This window comes from Apium graveolens, chromosome 2 (assembly GCF_009905375.1).
Source record: "Apium graveolens cultivar Ventura chromosome 2, ASM990537v1, whole genome shotgun sequence".
NCBI lineage: Eukaryota > Viridiplantae > Streptophyta > Magnoliopsida > Apiales > Apiaceae > Apium > Apium graveolens.
In genome coordinates this window covers 115138470-115159119 of record NC_133648.1, presented here as the reverse complement: position 1 = coordinate 115159119, position 20650 = coordinate 115138470, and the positions used below count along the sequence as shown (strand labels likewise).

General features: G+C 33.7%; 1 long non-coding RNA gene and 1 other non-coding gene across 2 annotated transcripts; both read right to left on the bottom strand.

The window, feature by feature from the left end:
* Positions 1-630: 630 nt before the first annotated feature.
* On the bottom strand, positions 631-3085 carry LOC141706057 (uncharacterized). Its single transcript, XR_012568602.1, has 3 exons — positions 1273-3085; positions 1072-1156; positions 631-908 (listed from the first exon to the last, which is right to left on the bottom strand). It is a non-coding gene; the product is annotated as an uncharacterized LOC141706057 (long non-coding RNA).
* A 16795-nt stretch (positions 3086-19880) lies between these two features.
* LOC141709404 (small nucleolar RNA R71) lies at positions 19881-19987 on the bottom strand. The gene has a single exon (XR_012569982.1). It is a non-coding gene; the product is annotated as a small nucleolar RNA R71 (small nucleolar RNA).
* Positions 19988-20650: the final 663 nt, after the last annotated feature.

Below are 20650 nucleotides of genomic sequence, written 5' to 3'. Positions count from 1 at the left end.
TCAACTCATCTTTTCTTAATTGATACATACAATTTATACTCACAACTTATACATTGAGATTATTGTTGAAGGAGAACGGTAGATCTACTAGTATTGTGATTCGATTCAATCGCTAAAATATAGATCGGATACAACGATATGAAAATGTTGCTTTACAGTCTAAAACCATTACAGTAGAGTATATTGCAATGATTTGGCTAAAAATGACGTTAAATTAGGTTGTGTTACGATGTAACAATGATTGCAATACCATATGACAACTTCAATAATCATTATAAAAAGTCACATATAGCAATGGTTATGTCTCTATAGCAATATTTTTATTGCAATGCTCATTTTTTATTTTTATTTTTCCGTAAATCATTGCAATAGGTAATAATAGCAACAAATTCAATTATCATTGTCAACGTAATTAGACCAATAATAATGCTTTTAAACAGTAAAAGAGAACAAATGACAACAAATTTTAGGATATAATAATATTTTTAAATAGTAAAAGGGAATAAATAACAACAATTTTATAGATATAACAATGCTTTGAATACCAAAAATAAGAGACATTAATAGCAACAGCTTTTTGGATATTACAATACATTTTTAAAATAAAATTTGTAGGAAATGTTTGTTCCATTACAACCCACCAAATAAATTGGTTTACATTACAACCAACCAAGTCAATACAAAACCAACCAATTTGAAAGCCAATTTCTAAATTCTAAATGCAAAATGAACGACAAAATTGCAAGCAAATAGTTTGTAAATTTATACAACAAAGCTAAGAAAAAAAGGCATGACAAGTCAAGCATATGCTCCATCACCATCCCTCTGTATTTAGAATTTCCTCTTACGAAACATGTGCTTTGGCGTCAGAGTTAATGTATATATTCTTCTTTGTCTAGACTCTTCATCTGCAAATAGATGAAACAAGAGTCCAAAATCTTAGTCCAAGTGAAGAAATGTGTCTAAAGTGATTAAAGGAACATAAATCAAACTTCAAATAAATCACGAGTTCTACTAGTCTGTTACCTAAATGAAAAATTAAAAGATATTGATATACGTTTTACAACTGACCTATTTCATATCATCATAATCACTAAGGTTAAAGTTAATGTCTCCATCAACACCTTGAAATTGTATTGCAGCACGATCACGTGCTCTAGACCATTTAACATTAACAACCACTATTAATTGACTCAAAAACAAGTAAGCAAATAAAATAAGATTACATAAAAAATAATCAAAGTTAACTAGTTAATGAACAAGAAATATTACCTAGCTGCAGAACGAGCAATGTCAAATATACCTGCCAAATAGTAACTAGTTTACGATATTAACAAAAAGCAAAGAAAAATATGAGGAGGAGAAAAAAGGTCACAAAATCACTGTTGATCTGTTTTGTTTCAAACTCATGCTTTCACCTATGTGCATCCCGGAAATCGTTACCCATCTCACCACGGTATTGACCAACCTAGTACCTTGTTCGTTCACGAATGACCTCTGTTTGCTTAAAATGAATAAACAAATATTTAGATTCAATTTGAGGTCAACTAACAGTATGAAACGCCCAAAAAAGAGAAAATCGGTTAACAGATATACTTTATTTCATGCATAACTGCTGAAGTTATTACCTGATAAACCAGAGTAACAAATATATGCAATAGATCCATAAAATTATAAACAACTAACTAGTGTTCTTATAGAGGTTCTTGACAAACAACAAATCACTAGTATTATCCACTTGAATTTCCATGATAACTCTTCCAAGCACTGGATATATTAATCCCAGATTTAAATCTGGCATAACATAAATCAAAATTTAAAAAGCCTCAACATAGTCCTTGCTTCTGCTCCTGCTTAGCCCTTCATCTTGCAAATTATTGACAAACTAGCAAAATCAAACTTTGTTTGACCTACAAGAAGTTACGTGAAAAAAAAAAGTAAAATACATCAGCAATGGCTTCCAGTTTGGAGTAGTTTCTCAACAGGTTTTCCTGTCTGGTATCATAGCACAAGAAACAAAGTATTCAAGTCTACAAAACCTTTTAAACATGGAAAAAAACTAAACCTTTACCAAACTATAGTATAAACTTGAAACTTGTACAACTTAATAGAATTTAATACTAAAGCCATATCAAACATATGTCTATCTTCATATTAAACTTTAAATTAGCATAACAATGAAGAAATAGGTACTTCTATGCAATGGCACACCTTGTGAATTATGCATAAAATCAGTCAGGTTCTCTTTTTTGCTAATTTAGGGAAGACCCCGACTATAAGCTCTAATGACCATTTTTAAAATACTTTGGAGGCATTGGCCACCAATTCACTGCGAAGCTTAACTACTTTTTCCTCTGCATTTGTTATTCCTTTCTGGAATTAAATAGTAAATCCAAAATAACATGACAACACAGTGGAACCAATAGAAAACGAAATATATATATAAAATGATCCAATAAAAAAATCAAGTTGAACAAAAGGGGTTAGCAAAACTTTAACTAAAAATATAAATTACACACTTAAATTATCAGCACACACAAGATATTAGCAGTTATATACAAATTAAAATATATAAAGTAGCCTCAATCAATTTAAGTAAAATATGAATTAGGCCTTCAAGGAGGTTATGTAGGGTAAAAGACCTGAGACCTTTTCAAATATTAAAAAGTGATCAATGTATTAATATGTAACAAAATTGAAATTTAGTACTTTAGAACCATAAATCTAAGAGCATCCTCCATGGTTCCTAGGGCCTTTGTTATTGGGTTCATAGAATCCGACTTCACTTCTTTATCTTCCGATTGTCACATCCATTCTGCATAAACCATTTATAAAACTTATAAACTAGTTGTCATTAGGTACATCACGAAGCCAGACAGGAAAGGCCCTGAAAGGTTATCACGCTATAAGATAATTGATAACTACAATCTATCACATGCGCCTAATAAACAACCAATTCAGAGTCTTCATATAAATATAAATTTAAGCAAACTTTACGAAGATGCTGCGAAATGTGACAAAATCTGAAGAAATATGTACACAATTGTAGATCTGTATCTTGTAGAGGAAGATAGTAAATCACGTATGTAAGGTATGTTAGATATATTTGATAATGTCATGGGTAATATGATTTATATTTAGTTTTCAGATCTTATTTTAACAGGATAAATCTGTACTTACTGGAAGTCAGGACTTAAGGATACATACTTATATTATCAGGAGATAATCATCAGAAGATGGATATCAGAACTTAAGTGCTGAAGGACGTTCAGATAAGACAGCAGCTGATTAAAGGAAAGAAGATCGAAATAAATATAAGAAGAGATATGCATGAAGAAGGAGTTCCGTGAAGAATGGAATACTTGGAAGAAAAGATATCTGATTGATATATTTTAGGAAGCAGAATTATATTGCATATCAATTAGCGATTATCTTGTAACTGTGTAGTATATAAACACAGACATATGGTTTACACTAAAAGTATTATCATAATCGAAGAGATTATTCATTGTAACCCTAGCAGCTCTCGTGATATTTGTTCATCACTGAGAGGTAACAGTTCCATATTGTAACAGAGTTTATTGTTTCAATAAAGTTTGTTTTTTGTTACTTGAAATATTAAAAGTTCGATTTGATTGTATTTTACACTGTATTCACCCCCTTTACAGTGTGTGTGACCTAACAAGTGGTATCAGAGCCTATCTGTTAACACACATACAGTTAAAGATCCAAACACAATCATGTCTGACACAGAAACTCCAACTAAGTCTACCAAAACTGAAGAACCTCCAAAGACACAAATTCAAAGTAGGTATGAAACCATCAGAGTTCCCATACTGAGACCATCTGAATATGCCATATGGAAGGTGAGGATGACCATGTTTCTGGAAGCTACAGATCCAGAATATATTGATAGAATCAAGGAAGGGCCTCACAAGCCAATCAAGCTCGCTGTTGCAGTTGTAGAGATCGTAGCTCTAAATCATTAAACAATTGCTCTGATACTATGACAAAATATGAAGAAATATGTACACAATTGTAGATCTGTGTCTTGTAGAGGAAGATAGTAAATCAAGTATGTAAAGTATATATTGTTCAATCTATATTTCTGTTACATCACAAATGAGTATAATGCTCTATTTATATTCTAAGCTCCATCTATTTTTGTAACTAACTTGTGCCAGCTCATATTTATTGACTTGATTCATAAATCATACCATCTGTATGTTTACTTGATTTATATAATAATAATATTGTATAACAAAATATAATAATAATATTCTTGAACAATTTATCACAAAAGACTTGAGTCGGTCTGTCTATGATTGCTAATATTTTCTTTTTTGATGTTAATGTTTCATTATACCAATCTTGAATTTTAAATATTTAGTCGAGCTTCAATCTTGGAGTTAGTCCTCTACAAACGTCGACCTCGTCTTTGTCGTCTCTATTTCTCTCATCTCTCCCTCTATCTGAATATTAGTTTGTTAAATTTTAGTCTTATTTGTCAGTTTGTCTCAATATTTTGTTATTATTTTTTATCTTTTTAATTTGATCTATAAAAAAATTATAAATCCCGCTTATAAATTAAAAGCCCACCAAAGCTTTTTAGCAAAAATTTAGTACTCTGTAGCAACTAATTCTAAACAATTGCAATATCTTCAATTTATTTCATTGTTCACACTCAACTGCAACGAATTTAAAAAGCACTACAGTACATCCTACATTTTGTAAAATTTTAATGAAAATGTTGGTATATTGCAATGATTTTTTATTGTCTCGTTGGATATCCAATCTATGATGCAATGAATGATGGGAAATGATTTGTTTTTATCATATTGGCCGGCGGTGGCAAAGATCTCTTTGTTTATCACTCAGAGATTAAAACTAACGGCTTCCGTACACTCCACAGATATCACCTCGACATCACTAAAATCAAAAGTTGATTAGTACATCTTAATCATTAAGAAACAATATTATTCATTTTGATTTGTCAAATGAAACGAGGGAGGTTAAGAGAGACTAGCTTACACCCCGGTCCCCGTTAATATTTATTTATTTTTATATATATTATATATATTTAGTGAATGAAAAAGGTAGATAAGCAATAATAAGAAAAAATAATGGTGTTATCGTAAATATATTCACTAATTTAGAGTCCTGACTTATTTTTACTTAAATTAACATTTAGTTTAAAAATTAAAATTTTGAATTTTATTTATTCAGTCATATAATAAATTTAATATATTTATATAAATTTATAGTAACTATAGATTTATAATAAAAATAATAAAAAAATTAGTAAGAAACCGTGGTTGGAGGAGTTATGATCGTAGTTTTCGTGGATATTAAGATTATATTTAGTATTTTAGCAATTTAATAGTTAGTAGATGTATAACATTATTTATTTAGTAAATCTTATTTTTCTTAAAATAAAGTAAAAAAAGATAACCAAAACAAGGGGCTAACAGTCTAAATCATAAATTCTCTTGACTTTTTTTACTTAAATTGATTCCTAATTCAAATATTATAATTTTCAAAATTTTTTATCCAATTATATAATAACTTATATTTATATAAATATGTCATAATTATTGATTTATGATAAAAATAAAAAACAATTAGGAAAACCTGCGATTCGAGGAGTTGTGGTCATAGGTTAGCTAAGTAGACTATGTTTAGTAGTAGTTTAGCAATTTAGCAATTTAGTAGGCGTATAATATTATTTTTCTACCAAGATGAGCATTATGGACCTGCTTTAATTAAGATGATTTTTTACCAATATCAGATGAAGTCTTCCTACAATAATTAACAAGCTAAACTCATATGTAGAGTCACTGTAGATATTCTGAGAGATGTGAGAATTTATTTCAAGAATGGCTCGTTCAACATATTCAAGAAAGAAATAATGGAAAACTTCTCAACAGTGGAGTTTGAAAGGGTGATAAGTTTGATGACTGAGAATGATAAATTCACAAGAATGGGGAAGGTTCAACTAGCTTAAATGTTGGTAAATAACAATGAAAGAAGGGAAATATAGAAGGTGGAAATGGAAGAGAGAACTATCAAGAAGGCTGAGGAGTTAGACAGATTGAAAAAAATCAAATGATCTCAAGGCTAGAGGATTAAGCATGGTTTCTGAAAATGGTGTGTTCCTGAATATTAGAACTCACAGACTATCAAGGTACAGAGTTGAGCATCTTGGAAGTTACTCATTAGAATAATGGGTGAAGCTTGTGGAGGCACTAAGAGGAACTGAGATCATTGAAGAACTTGACTATTTTGTCAGGATAAAGGACTTGATTATATTTCAGTCAGGATATAAAAACTTCAATTAGTTCTTTAACTCATTTTCTTTGTAACAACTAGATGACATTTATGTATAAAAGAATATTCTTTGTATATCTATGTTGTTTTCATTTTAAGCTTGGGATTAGTCTTGTTATCAGGTATGAATTTGTGACATGTAATCTTCTCACAAATTGGGGGAGATTGTTGTGCAAGACATGCCTTAATATAACAAGACTAAGTCATATTGACAATCCTAAGATTTAGTTGACTTGTAATTATTATGTATTCTGTAATGGTATTCTTCGAGTCTGTAAGAATGTTGAAGAAGACTAGACTGGAGTATTTTTCAGTAAACAACCAACAAGCTAGGAATAAATCTCTGAAAGAAGATCAAGCATGATCATGCCTCACAATGAAGATATATAGCTTGGTGAATAATAATTTTGTAGATTGAAAAATGTTCTAAGTCAAATATCGAGAAGTCACAAATCAAGGAATGTCGAGAAGTATATCGAGAACTACCCAAGCTTATCGAGAAGTCAATTTGGTTTGTAGAGAAGTCATTTCTCTTATAGAGAAGTTACTTTCTATATAAAGAAGTCAACTTGACATGTAGAGAAGTGGAGATATCGACAAGTCAAAACACATGTAGATATATGAAGATGTTGACAAGTCATTTACATATGTAGAGAAGTGGAGGTATCGACAAGTTAAAACACTTGTAGAGATATGGAGATGTCGATAAGTCATTTACACATGTAGAGAAGTGGAGATGTCGACAAGTCAAAACACATGTAGAAAAGTGGAGATGTCGACAAGTCAAATACATGTAAAGAAGAGGAGACATCGAAAACCCATGTTTATATCTAGAAGGTCTAGATAACAGCTTCAATTACAGAATGCATCTATCATGAAGATTTCAGATTACCAGTCAAGAAACCATTTCATCATTAAAATGGGAAGTCTACAAATGCAGCTTGGAGAGTGCAAGATCAATGGCTAAGATGAACTGGACAAAGGAGTGTAGCAGACCTGGAAGATTGTATGCAGATATGCAGCAGTTGAAATAGAAATAGACTGTAACTTTAGAAAATATGTTATTCTATTTTAGTGCAATCTATGTAAATTGTGCATGTTGTTCTACAAATCATGCCACAAGTCCTTTGTTCAGTAGTAACAAAGTAGCCGAGTTCTTCAATATTCAAGAACGCAGATATGTAGCACAACCTATTTGATTTTTAATAAAAGATCAAGTGAGTTTTGATAATTGCTTCTCTGTGTTTTTACAACTAGTTAATTATCACTGCAAATACTCTAAGCTTTAAGTTCAAAGAAGCCTAAATACTAAACTTGATTTCCTTGAAAACAATTTAATTTTTTTAAGTAAAATTCAAGAATCACATATTCCCCCCCCCTCCGTGTGCATTTAATACCTAATAAGTGGTATCAGGGCAAAATATGAAAACAAACAGATTAGATCTTGGAAGTATGAGTGCACAAAAGCTTAGCAGTATCAAGATACCTATCTTTGACAAAGAACTACACTATGTAGAAGAAGAAGATCATGTTATTCATCAGGACGGCTCATTCACTGTATTTTAAGATTCTCAAGCATGGACCGTTCATTCATATGGAGAGGGTACCTGAAGTAACTCAAGATGATGTTGTTATTCTAACTCATTATGCTCCAAAAGATCCATATACATACACTGAGCCAGAGAAAGAGAAGGTCTCACTTGACAGTGGCTTGCAACTCATTTTGATTGAGCCTATTTATAATGTTATGTAAAACAACATTATTAATTGTGAGTCAACCAAGAAAATATGGGAGAAGATAGCAGTTGCATGATAAATTCTATGATGCTGAAGAGGTCAACTAGAAGTTCCTACTCACTCTTCCTGATCACTTAGAATAGAAAATTTCTGCAAAAAAAGGAAGGAATATATCTAGGCAGAATAACCCTGGAGGTTTTATATAGAGTTCTAAAAACCTATAAATTTGAGATATTGCGGAGAAAGTCATTGAAGCTAAATCAAAGACATGTGGTTGATATGTCAAGTGCCTTGATAGCAAGTGATCATAAGATGATTAAAAATGAAACTGAATATCAAATTCAAGTTGTACCGCCTATTGAGCAGAAATGGAAGGAACCCCAAAAATAAGTTGGTCTGGAAGTAGATGATGAAGAATTCTTCGCTCTTGATGAGCTGGATGAAATGGATCAATCCATGACCTACCTAGAAAGAATGTTTTCAAACATAAGATTCAAGAAGCCTATGTACTTTAAGGGTAAAGGTCAATCTTCCTACAACAATGACTAGAAAGGAAAATCTCAGATAAGAACTCAAACACAACTGGAAAGAGTGGATACAAATTAGGATCTGCTAAAAAATCTAAAATTAGACGCTATAACTGTGATGAGCTTGGGAGCTTGGTCACTTTGCCACTGAATGCAGAAAGCCAAAGAAGGTGAATAAAGATAAGGCATACTTGGAGCTTGAAGCTAAGTATGACGCTCTTCTGAAAAAACAACAAGGAAAAGCTTATATTGCTGAGGGAAAAAGTTGGGATGACACAGATGATGAAGATTAAAATGAAAAATATGGAAATTATGCTCTTATAGCCTTAGAGGAAGGAGAATCATATGTATCAAAATCTGAGGTACCCATCTTAACCACCATTAATTTGAATGCCTCTCAATATAAAGAAACTGTTGAAAAGATGAGCATGAAAATGTTTCACATTCACACAAGTATGGTGGCTGCCATTGAAGAAATAAAAAGATTGTCCAAAGTGAATGAGAAACAGGAAATAGAGAAACAAGAAATAAAACTACAGCTTGTGAGCCTAGATTCTATTAAACAAGAAAATGAATATTTGAAGAACAAGCTAAAGTGTACAGAAGAGATAGAGGTTGTACTAAGAGAAAAGTTTGAGAAAAATAAACTTAAACTTAAGTCATTTAAGAATTCATCTGAATTAGTTGGCCAATATCATGAAAAGAACAAACATTGTGCCAATGTGGTAATTGGACTAGACTATGAGGCTAATCCACCAGTAAAAAAAATCAAACTGATAAAGGCAAAGAAATTTTGAACAAGGAGGTTCTTGAGGTACTAAAAAAGTGAATGCACCTTTTTTCAAACCCTGTAAGGTGGACTTTAGTGAAGAAGAGCTCATAATTAAGCAAGAAATTTCAGATGATGATGAGAGTAAGAAAAATGTTAATTCTACCATCAACAGTGAAAAGAAGCTTGTGACTAGCCCTGTCCCCAAGACTCCTAAAATTGAAGTAAGGAATGAAGGAATAAAGAAGAAAAAAAATAGGAATGAAAATATTGGAGTTAACAAAAGTAACAATTATGTTTATGTTGCAAATGCCCCTAGAAAACAATGTCAAAAATCTGGATCAACAAATCACCCAAATCATCCTTGTAAACAGACTGTTAGTGAACCCAAGCATATGGAATGAAAGTACAATGAAGCACGGACTGATGATCTTTATTCTTTCTGTGACAAGTTTGATTGCATTCCCTGTAACATGAAGGTCATGACTAGTTGTCTTAAATTATGAAACGATTTAAAGGAAATCAACCTTGGATCTGAGGTAAAAAAATGAGAAAGCTAATAAACCTATGAAAAATGTTTCTTTTGATGATTCAAGCTCTACTCCTGCTAACTCTGCATATGACAGGTGATAGGGCCCTGTTATCACAGTTTGAGGAGATGGTTAGCCGTTTGGTGACCTTTGCAGATAACGACAAGGGATTCACAATGGAATATGGCAATTTAATTTGTAGTAATATTGTCATTGAAGATGTAGCACCGGTTAGAGGACTTGAAGTTAATCTTCTAAGTGCTAGTCAATTCACAGATAAAGGTTTTAAAGTGAACTTTGACAGAGAATATTGCTCAATTACAAATAGAAAGACTAGTAAAATTTCTCCCAAATGAGTAAAAAAAGGAAGCCTGTTTGTTGCAGACATGAACTCAGCAAACAAGGATAAGGTGTGTTGCTTCTACACCAAGGCATCAAGTGAACAATGCTGGTTGTGGCACAAAAATCTCTCACTTGAATTTCAAGGAAATGAACACTCTAGTAAGAAGAGATTTAGTGAGAGACATTCCTGCATTGGAATTTGTTCAGGATAAAGTCTGTGATGCTTGTCAGAAAGGAAATATGTAAACATCAAGTCACAAAAGCAAAATTGTGAACTCTATCAATACTCCTCTTCAACTTATTCACATGGATTTGTTTGGTCTTGTAAATGTCATGACCATTTCTAAGAAAAGATATGCACTAGTAATTGTGGATGACTACTCAAGGTACACTTGGATAGAATTTATGCATTCTAAAGATAAGACTCCACTCATTATCATTGAAACATAAAGAAGATTGAGAATCGGGCTGAAGACCATAACTCAGTGTAAATATTGAGAAGTGATAATGGATCTGAATTCAGAAAATCCATACTGAATGACTTCTGTAAAAACAAGGGCATCACTCAAGAGTTCTAAGCTCCAAGAATACCTCAATAGAATGGTGTGGTTGAAAGAAAGAACATAACTCTATTTAACATGTAAGAACAATGTTGCAGGATGCCAAGTTACCGACAAGCTTTTGGGAAGACGCTGTCAACACAACATGTTATATTCAGATTAGATACTTGGTAAACAAAAACATTGGTAACTTACCCTAATCAATCATGTCTAGAAAGAGTCCTACACTCAAATATCTTCATGTGTTTGGAAATAAATGCTTTGTATTAAAAGACAACTTAGAATATGTTGATAAATTTGACTCAAAAGTATTTGAAGCTATATTTCTTGGTTACTCATTGGAAATAACTGCTTACAGGGTCTATGTGTTAGAGCAAAGAAAAATAATGGAGAGCACAGATGTGACTTTTGATGATGACAAGTATCCTGGATTAGACTGCATTAATGAAAGCAAAGCTGAAGCTTTGAATTTTGAAAATCTCAACCTTGAAAGTGATTATGAAGATGATGATGGAAAGAATGCGGATAATGAAGAAGAAGTAGTTAGTGAACCAGTAATTTCTGTGAATGAAGATCTATCGTAAAACAGAAACTCACCTGAATTTGAAAGCACAAACTCAGGGAGAGAAAGAGGTGATAGTTCTGCAAGTCATGCCAATGATAAAGAAAATGAGGACACTTCAACTCATCAAAATAATCACACCAGGAAATGGAATAGAAGTTACACTAGAGATACTATCATTGGTGATCCCAGTGCTGGTGTGAGAACTAGAAGTGCCACTACAAATGAATATTTACATGCTTGTTTCTTTATCTCAAATTGAGCCTAAGAAAATTGAGGAAGTCTTGCTTGATCCTGATTGGATAAATCCAATGCAAGAAGAATTGAATCAGTTTGAGAGAAACAAAGTTTGAGATTTGGTTCATGTACCAAGACATAGAAGCATTATTGGAACAAAGTGAGTGTACAGAAACAAGATGGATAAAAATGGTGTTGTCACCGGAAACAAGGCAAGGCTTGTTGCTAAAGGCTACTCGCAAGAAGAAGGAATTGATTATGATAAAATTTTTGCTCCAGTTACAATACTTTAAGCAAAAAGCATTTTTCTTGCATTTATTGCACACTCAAACTTTAAAGTGTATCAAATGGATGTGAAGAGTGCATTCCTTAATGGTGAATCGGAAGAGGAAGTCTATGTGCAACACCCTCCTGGATTTGAAGATCCAGAGTTTCCAGGTTTTGTTTACAAACTTCTAAAGGCTCTCTATAGATTGAAACAAGCACCAAGAGCATGGTAAGGCATTTTGTCAGAATTCTTGATCAAAAATGGTTTTACCAGAGGAGCAATTGATAAAAATATTTTTTTTAAAAAACATGGTAAAGATATTATCCTAGTTCAAATTTATGTGGATGATATCATTTTTTGTTCTACTAATGAGAAACTTTGTCAAAGATTCTCAAAACTCATGCAAAGTGAAAATGAGATGAGCATGATGGGAGAATTAATTTATTTTCTTGGCCTACGAGTTAACCAAAGAAGTGATGAAATTTTCATCAGTCAAACTAAGTATGTCAAAGATCTTGTAAATAAATCTGAAATAGTGGATTGCTCATCTACATCAACCCCTATGTCTACAGCTACCAAGTTGGATGAAGATAATAAAGGAAAAAGTTTAGAAATTACAAGATATAGGGGAATGATTAGATCTCTACTTTATTTGATAGCAAGTAGACCAGACATCATGTTTGCTACATGTTTGTGTGCGAGATTTCAAGCTAATCCAATAGATCACACTTAATGGATGTTAAGAGGATTTTCAGATATTTGAAGGGTACTCCAAACTTGGTATTAAGGTATCCTAAGGGAACTGGATTTGAAGCTGTTGGTTACACAGATGCAGATTTTGGTGGATGCAGGGCTGATAGAAAGAGTACTAGTGAAAGCTGTCAATTTTTTGGTCAAAGACTTGTATTCTAGTATAGTAAGAAACAACAATCTATGTCAACTCCCACAACTGAAGCTAAATACATAGTTGCTAGAAGTTGTTGTGCTCAACTGCTTTGGATTAGAAACCAACAAATGGATTATGGACTAGGGATGGCAAAATAATCCGATCCGACGGATACCCGATCTGAAACCCGAAATTTTGGATTTACCGAACCCGATTTTTTGGATTTGGATATGGATTTAATTTTTAAACCCGAAATTTTTTAGATTTGAATTTGGATATTAGGTATACCGATCTGAAACCCGATCCGAAATCCGAAACTCTATCCAAACCGGATCCGAACCCAAAATACGAAAAAAAACCCGAATTATTATATATATATTTATTAAATATATATATTAATTATATATATAATATTAGAATTTTATATATTACATATTATAATATATATATATATATATATATTTTTTAATAATATACATTATACATATTATTATATAATTTTTAGAACATATATTTTTATATTTATGTTAAAAATTAACTAACTATAAAGTTTAATTAAATATAATTATTCAATCATTTAAACGGGTGATAAGGTTTATAAGATTAACAAAACATCTTTTAGTAATAAATCTAAAAAACTGGGTATCAATTGAGTTAATTTTTTAAATATTAGTTATACATATAATAACATAATTAATGATGTGGTGTAGTGGTTGAAAATGACACATTAAAACTCTTTCTCTACAAGTTGCGTGTTTGATCCCAAGCACTTGCAATATCAATAATTATACAAATTTTCAGATTTCGGGTTCGGGTTTCGGGTTCGGGTATGAATATCTAATTCAAAAAAAATTCGGGTTTCGGGTATACCCGAATCCGATCCGAAATCCGATGGATAGGGTTCGGGTATTCATTTTCGGGTATTTTTCGGGTTCGGGTCGGGTTTAGATATGGATAAAATTTTTGGGTTTGGATATGGATTCTGCAATACCCGACTTGATCCGACCCGATTGCCATCCCTATTATGGGCTAGTGTTACAGAAAATTCCTATCATGTGTGATAACACTAGTGCAATATCTATTGTTTCTAATCCTATTAATCATTCTAGAACAATCACATTGATGTGAGGTACCATTTCATAAGAGGACATTCTGTAAATGGTACCATTGAGCTCACTTTTGTTCCAATAGTAAAACAGTTAGCTGATATTTTCACTAAACTTTAGATGAAGCAACATTTACAAGGTTAGTAAGTGAAATTGGAATGGTAAATTCTTCATCTTAAGGCAAGAACTTTGGTAACATGTTGTAGCAGAATAATTCTTAATAAATCAAAATTAATTTGGTTTAAATAAGAATTAATAGAAATATAATTTTTAAATATTTCAGAAATCTCTCTATATATATTTTTTAAATAAATATCAGCTTGGAATTTTTTTAATTCTAAGAAAAATTGCATAATGTTAATTTATATTGATAATATGTGAAATTGATATAAGGAAAAATCAAATTGAAGCAAAAGTATGTAGAGAACTGAGTTCTCGATAAGTCTAAAATGACTTCTCGATAAGTCTTATATGAGTTCTCGATAAATTAAATCTAGATCTCTACATATACTTTATGAGATAGATTTCTCGATATAACATATCCTGACTTATCGATATCTTAGAATGGAATAATTTAATTCAATAAATTATTTCATTAACATACTTTTGATATAAAAATAATTTTGATTTTATATTATATTTTTGCAATAAAAATCAAAATTAAAAGTTCTAGTGGAAAACTGGGTATTTGTACAAATATCGATATGTCACTATCTATTTCTCGATAAGGGTACTTGAGATGACTTAACAATATGAGTTCTTTTTAAACTCTATATGACTTCTCGATATAATTTTACCATTTCTAATTCTCTTATCGTGAAGTGTCATCTCTACACTATAAATACCCAATCATCTCGACATAACCCCTTTTACTCTCTCGAGATCTACCTTAACCAAATTACAATGATTTCTCTCAAAATTCACCTTTCATCAAGTTTTTCTCTTCTTAAAACTTACTCACTCAACACTCTCAGACTTCCAAATGGCATCCAACTCAAACACCCAAAGAGCATAAATCCCCAAGGATGGAACAAACTACCTTGCATTTGTGGACCCAACTCAAGCACCTAATAATTTCAAGTGTTCTATGAAATTTGTTGCTGATTCTTATCTTGCAGGTGCTCTTACAGCAAACCATATTATGTACCTGAACATGTTGAATAAATTCTGAGGAAGTGTTCTTCTTGCTATAAATATATATGACAATCAAGTTCTGTCCATGGTGGTGACTTGTACCATAAAAGGGGTAGTTGTGGAGTTCAATGCAAATTATCTCAATGTTGCTCTTGGGCTACCCACAAAGAATTTTGTTGTAGCTCCTACTTATTAGGATATTGGAAACTTCATGGACTTCATTTACTATAGAGTTAAAATTTATCTAGCCAGGCTGAACAAGAAACATCTCGGGAGGGAATGGTCATTTGTGTTTGACACTGTGATCAGGGCTTTCACCTGCAAAAAAGATTAGGTATGACAATATCTCCAGTATTGTTCAGAAGCTGGTCTTCTCCATGGATTATGACAAACACCTTGATGTTGGAAGCATCATACTGAGTGAGCTGAGTACCAAGCTAATAATGTCCTTGGAAAGCAGAGGTAAGGAAATCTTTTTCCCTAGATTTATAATGTCTGCCTTAAATTATAAGATTAATGACATTCATTTACATAAGGGTATAGATCAAACTCTAATAGGCATTTCTAAATCAATGTCCAAAGTTCTATTTGGACAACTGAAGAAGAAAAATAAACTAAGAGTAAGTCTAAGTATCACTAACTTTATGTTGTAGAAATTTAGGACTTACCCCTACCTCATGCCTGACATGAGAAGTCTTGCTAATACAAGTATAGCTATGGCTCGCGGTCCTACAGAAGTACAATAACAGGACAACCCACAGGGGCCTTCCACAGCTGAAACCATTTCTTCAAAATCTTTAGATACTAGTACGCCAACTACTTCATCCTCTCAAAATGGTGAAGTTAGTAAAAAGAAGAAAACGTACACAAAGCTGAGTGTAATCAATGAGAGTGGAGAGCAACCAATTGAGAGTGAGAACCACCTGGTCAAGAAACCAAGAAAGAAGAATATAGAGTCAATCACTCAATTAGACACTTTTCTCAAAAAGATGCAGATTTAAATAAAGGATCAAAATAGACTTTAGTGGCATCTTCTCAACAAGATGTCTCTATTGAACAAAGCATTTTCCCGAATGCACCTTGTACAGAGTCTGCACCCCATATTGAGCACTCACAAGAAAGTGAAAGAAGTCAAGTGGATGACACACACCATGAGAGCACATCAATTGAAACTCACTCTTCTACTCAAGAGGAGTTGCCAACACTCACTTCTGAAATAGAAAATCTTATATCTAAAATTTCTTCTTCATATAATGAAGAGATTGAATCCACTTCTCAAGCTCTACCAAAGTCAAGTGACATAGTTCTTGAAACTGTGATCATGACTCAGAACCAACCACTAGATGGTGAGAGGCTATATGCTGAGGTAGACCTTGATAACGTCACAAACATTTATCAATTTTTACTGAAGACTCTATGACAACCAATGCACCTTCATGTACAAATGAGACTTCACATGCCTTAAGGTTTGAGGGTAGTAATCTTGAGGGGGAGCTACTCAAATCATCTCCAATTCATTTTTAGGTTCCTCTGGAAGGGACAACTCCTCTCAAAACCCTAGCTGAAATTGCATTGACAATTGAAGCTAGGAGTACAGTCGCCAATGATCCATCCACCGGGGAGGCAAGAAATCAAGCACATTCAGGTGCCAGTTCTTTACAAGAAGAACAAGGGTTTGAGGCCATGGTACATCATAGAAACCTGGCTAACTCCCCTAAAATTTAAATGGAGGTTCACTCTTAAAGTGAACAACATTCTGTCACAACTACAGTTCATATTGCGAGTTCAACTATTACTTCAGTCATAGGTGTTCCCATCACCTCAAACACCATACAACAAAACACTGACCTACCCTCTACCTCCACACATGCACCTTCACATCTTCTAGCCAACTGGATTCATGATACCCAAGCTCAAGCAACTTCTATAAATGATTTTCTTGTGGATCAAATTGGGCCTTGCACATATAGCTCAACAGTTGCTGACATCTGACATGACAAATCAAGATTACCAAGCTATTCTACTATCTTACAAGGAAGATGTTGAAGATCAACAAGAAAAGATAGCAGATGAAGCTCAGCAGGATGGAAATATTGATGTCTGGTTCTCAAAGACTTTCAGTATTGATATGGAAGAGGCCTTGTCAAGGTTTAGGAGGGAGTATGTCACCATTTTAGGTAGCAATACCAAGGTGCTTACTCCTCAGGAAGTGTATGATGACATCACAGATGTCTACAAGGCATAATTCAAAGCTTTCAATTATATTGGAAAAGTACTAGAAAAGACGTTGGATGGTCATCAAGAAAGCATAAGAAAGATGGCGAACAAGAAGATTGATGAGCTCCTACCAACGCAGATAGAAATCAAGCAAAAATTCAATAAATTTTCTGAAAAGCTGGCCACTCTCAATCTCTCAAATGTAGAAACCAACATCAAGCAACTAAATTAGTCATTTCTAGCCATAATACTCTACAGACTCAAATTTCTCAGAATAATGACACCAAGGTCAAGCTAGATTAACTTCACAAGGCTGGGTATGAACCTTCTACTCTGATGGATGAAGAAGTAAGAAGAGTGTCCACGAAAAACATTGGTGGTCGAGTCTTATTTAGTTCAACTTCTACATCATAAACTCCCTAAATCCAAAATCTCCAAACTCAAATCAATGATCTTCAAACATCCAACACAGCTCTAGTCTCTCAAGTCAATCTTCTTAGTGCTCAAGTTCAAAGTCAACAAAATGACATCAAGACCTTGATAGACTCTGATAAGTGGCATTTTATACCACTTAGAACGTCTTAAAATGGCTTAAATTGGTGTCTTGAAATCAAGTATTTTGTGTATTTGATGAGTTTTTCTAGTATTTATGCATTTCAGGGTATTAGTTGCATTTAGGAGGAGGAATCATCAAGAATAAGCCTTGGCATGTGTTCACTATTGCGAGAGGAAAAGAACGGGCAGATTACGGCGAAGAAACGGAGCAAACCTGGAAATTTTCCAGTAGGGTCTTGCGTGCCCGCGCAGCAATGCTGAGCGGCCGCGCAACAGCCTTGCGCGCCCGCGCAGAAATGCTGAGCGGCCGCGCAGGGTCGAGGAAAAAAATATATTGTTTTAGACTTCTACTTCTGTTTGGCTTCCAACTTCTATGTAATCTGAGTTTTATGGGACTATTATATAGGTAGATTTGAGACATTTTTCATAGAGTAATTAAGAGGAGATTATGTTTTAGATTGTGTTTTGCAAGAAGCGAAGGAGATAAGGAAGAAGACCGATTTAGCACACAGCAACGAAGAGGAAGCATATATTCTTGTGATTCTTGTTTTGTTGTAATGTTGGATGCTAGTTTTCTTGCTTTGACTTATTTACTCTTGTGACGTACTCTGTTTTAATATAATTAGTTTAGTTATTATTTTCTTGTGTCATTTATCATGATTTCATATGAACCCATGATGGCGATAAGTTCTATTATGGGCTAATCGTGATCATGGGGTTGCAACGGATTTATTATGAAATTCTTTAGTTAATTGTTTAATACTTTAGTGTGTGATGATTGCATGATATCTAGTATTGGTTGTGCGTATTCGTCTTATGTGCGTCGCGAACATATAAGATAGGGTGCTAATCTCTTGTGAAGCGACGGTGGATCTTGAGATTTAGAACTTGCCATGCTAGCATAGGTTCATGTACGTTGTGCATGATTAGTGGGTAACTCTAACAGTTTTATTTGCCCTATGTAATCAAAAAGGAATAACTTGTGCTTAAATCGTTGTGTTGTCAATTTCTGTAGACATATAGGAACTCAACATAATTGATGACTATTCAACTTCTATCTTAATTGTGGATGTTTGGTAGAATGGTATTAGTATAATGAAAGTTGGCTTTTATCAGTTTCGTGTTATTCGATTAATATCATCACTGTCATATGCTAAAGGTAATAACTATGGCTATAGAAGGAAGTAATAATGAAGTTGTGATCTCATGAGTGTTTTATTATTGATAAATTGAAGTGTTAGTTAAGTGGTTAATTAAGTAGTTAATTATAGTTAATATTTAATCAACAATTTTAAGTGTTATTATCTTAACATTGAGAAGTAATCATACATTGGTGAGTGAGTTTAATTAGACAATAAATTAGTTTGAGTCTCTGAGGGAACGAACTAGAAAGTATTCTATATTACTTGCGAACGCGTATACTTGCGTGAATATTAGTGCATGATTTCGCCCTAACAAGTTTTTGGCGCCGCTGCCGGGGACTCGGCGTATTTGTTTAGTTTATATACTTACCATCATTGGTCATTAGGACTCAGTGATTAGGACGTAGTAGTTAATTACTCTTTTCGGTTGTGTTTCAGGTACTTTAGCAAACGTTTATGCAAACTCGTTCTCGTGCTCGCAAGAGGACCTTAGATACAGCTGAGGAGAAAGACGAAGTTCTTGATACACCGGAGAAGTTAGATTTTGAGGATTCGGATTCAGGAACTGAGCAGAAAGAACCAGTAAACATGGGAGATCGTATTGTTCAAGCTGATCCAGCTCTTATGGATTTTTTTCGGCCTAAAATTGATGACATTCAGTCAAGCATCCTTCATCCGGCTATTCAAGCTAACACCTTTGAGATCAAGCCGGGCACTATTCAGATGGTGCAGAATTCTGTTTATTTTGGAGGAGCGGCAACTGAAGACCCCAACATGCACATAAGGAATTTTGTCGAGATCTGCAGCACTTTTAAGTATAATGGCGTGACTGATGAGGCTATCAAGTTGAGGCTTTTCCCATTCTCACTGAGGGATAAAGCTAAAGACTGGTTACATTCTGAACCAGCTGGGTCAATCACTACGTGGCAAGATCTTGCGCAAAAGTTTCTGGTGAAGTTTTATCCAATGGCAAAGACTGCTGCTATGAGGAGTGCTCTTACTCAATTTGCGCAGCAACCTACAGAATCTATGTGCGAGGCTTGGGAACGCTACAAGGAAATGTTGAGAAAATGTCCACATCATGGAATGCCGGATTGGATGGTAATCACTGGTTTTTATAATGGTTTGGGGGCCCAATCTCGGCCCATGCTCGATGCAGCAGCTGGAGGAGCCTTATGGGCTAAAAGCTATACTGAGGCGTATAATCTTATCGAGACGATGGCTGCAAATGAGCATCAAAACCCAACTCAGAGGATGACATCAGGCAAGGTAGCAGGTATTCTGGAAGTTGATGCAGCCACCGCTATTGCAGCCCAGCTCCAAGCGCTATCAATGAAGGTTGATTCTTTGGCTACGTATGGAGTTAATCAAATAGCTATGGTTTGTGAGCTTTGTGCAGGTTCTCATGCTACGGATCAGTGTTCTCTTGTCAACGAATCTGTGCAGTATGCGAATAATTATCAGTGACAACAGCAGCCTGTGCCAGCGACCTATCATCCTAACAACAGAAATCATCCAAATTTCAGCTGGGGGAATAATCAGAATGTTATTCAGCCACCATATCAGCAAGGAGTAAGTAAACAGTTTAACCCACCTGGATTCCAGCAACCACAGCAGTATGCTACAAGGCAATCATATCCTCAACAGGGAAGTGCAGCTACACCTACTAATGCTGATTTTGAGGAACTTAAGCTGTTGTGCAAGAGTCAGGCGGTTTCTATCAAGACCTTGGAAAATCAAATCGGTCAATT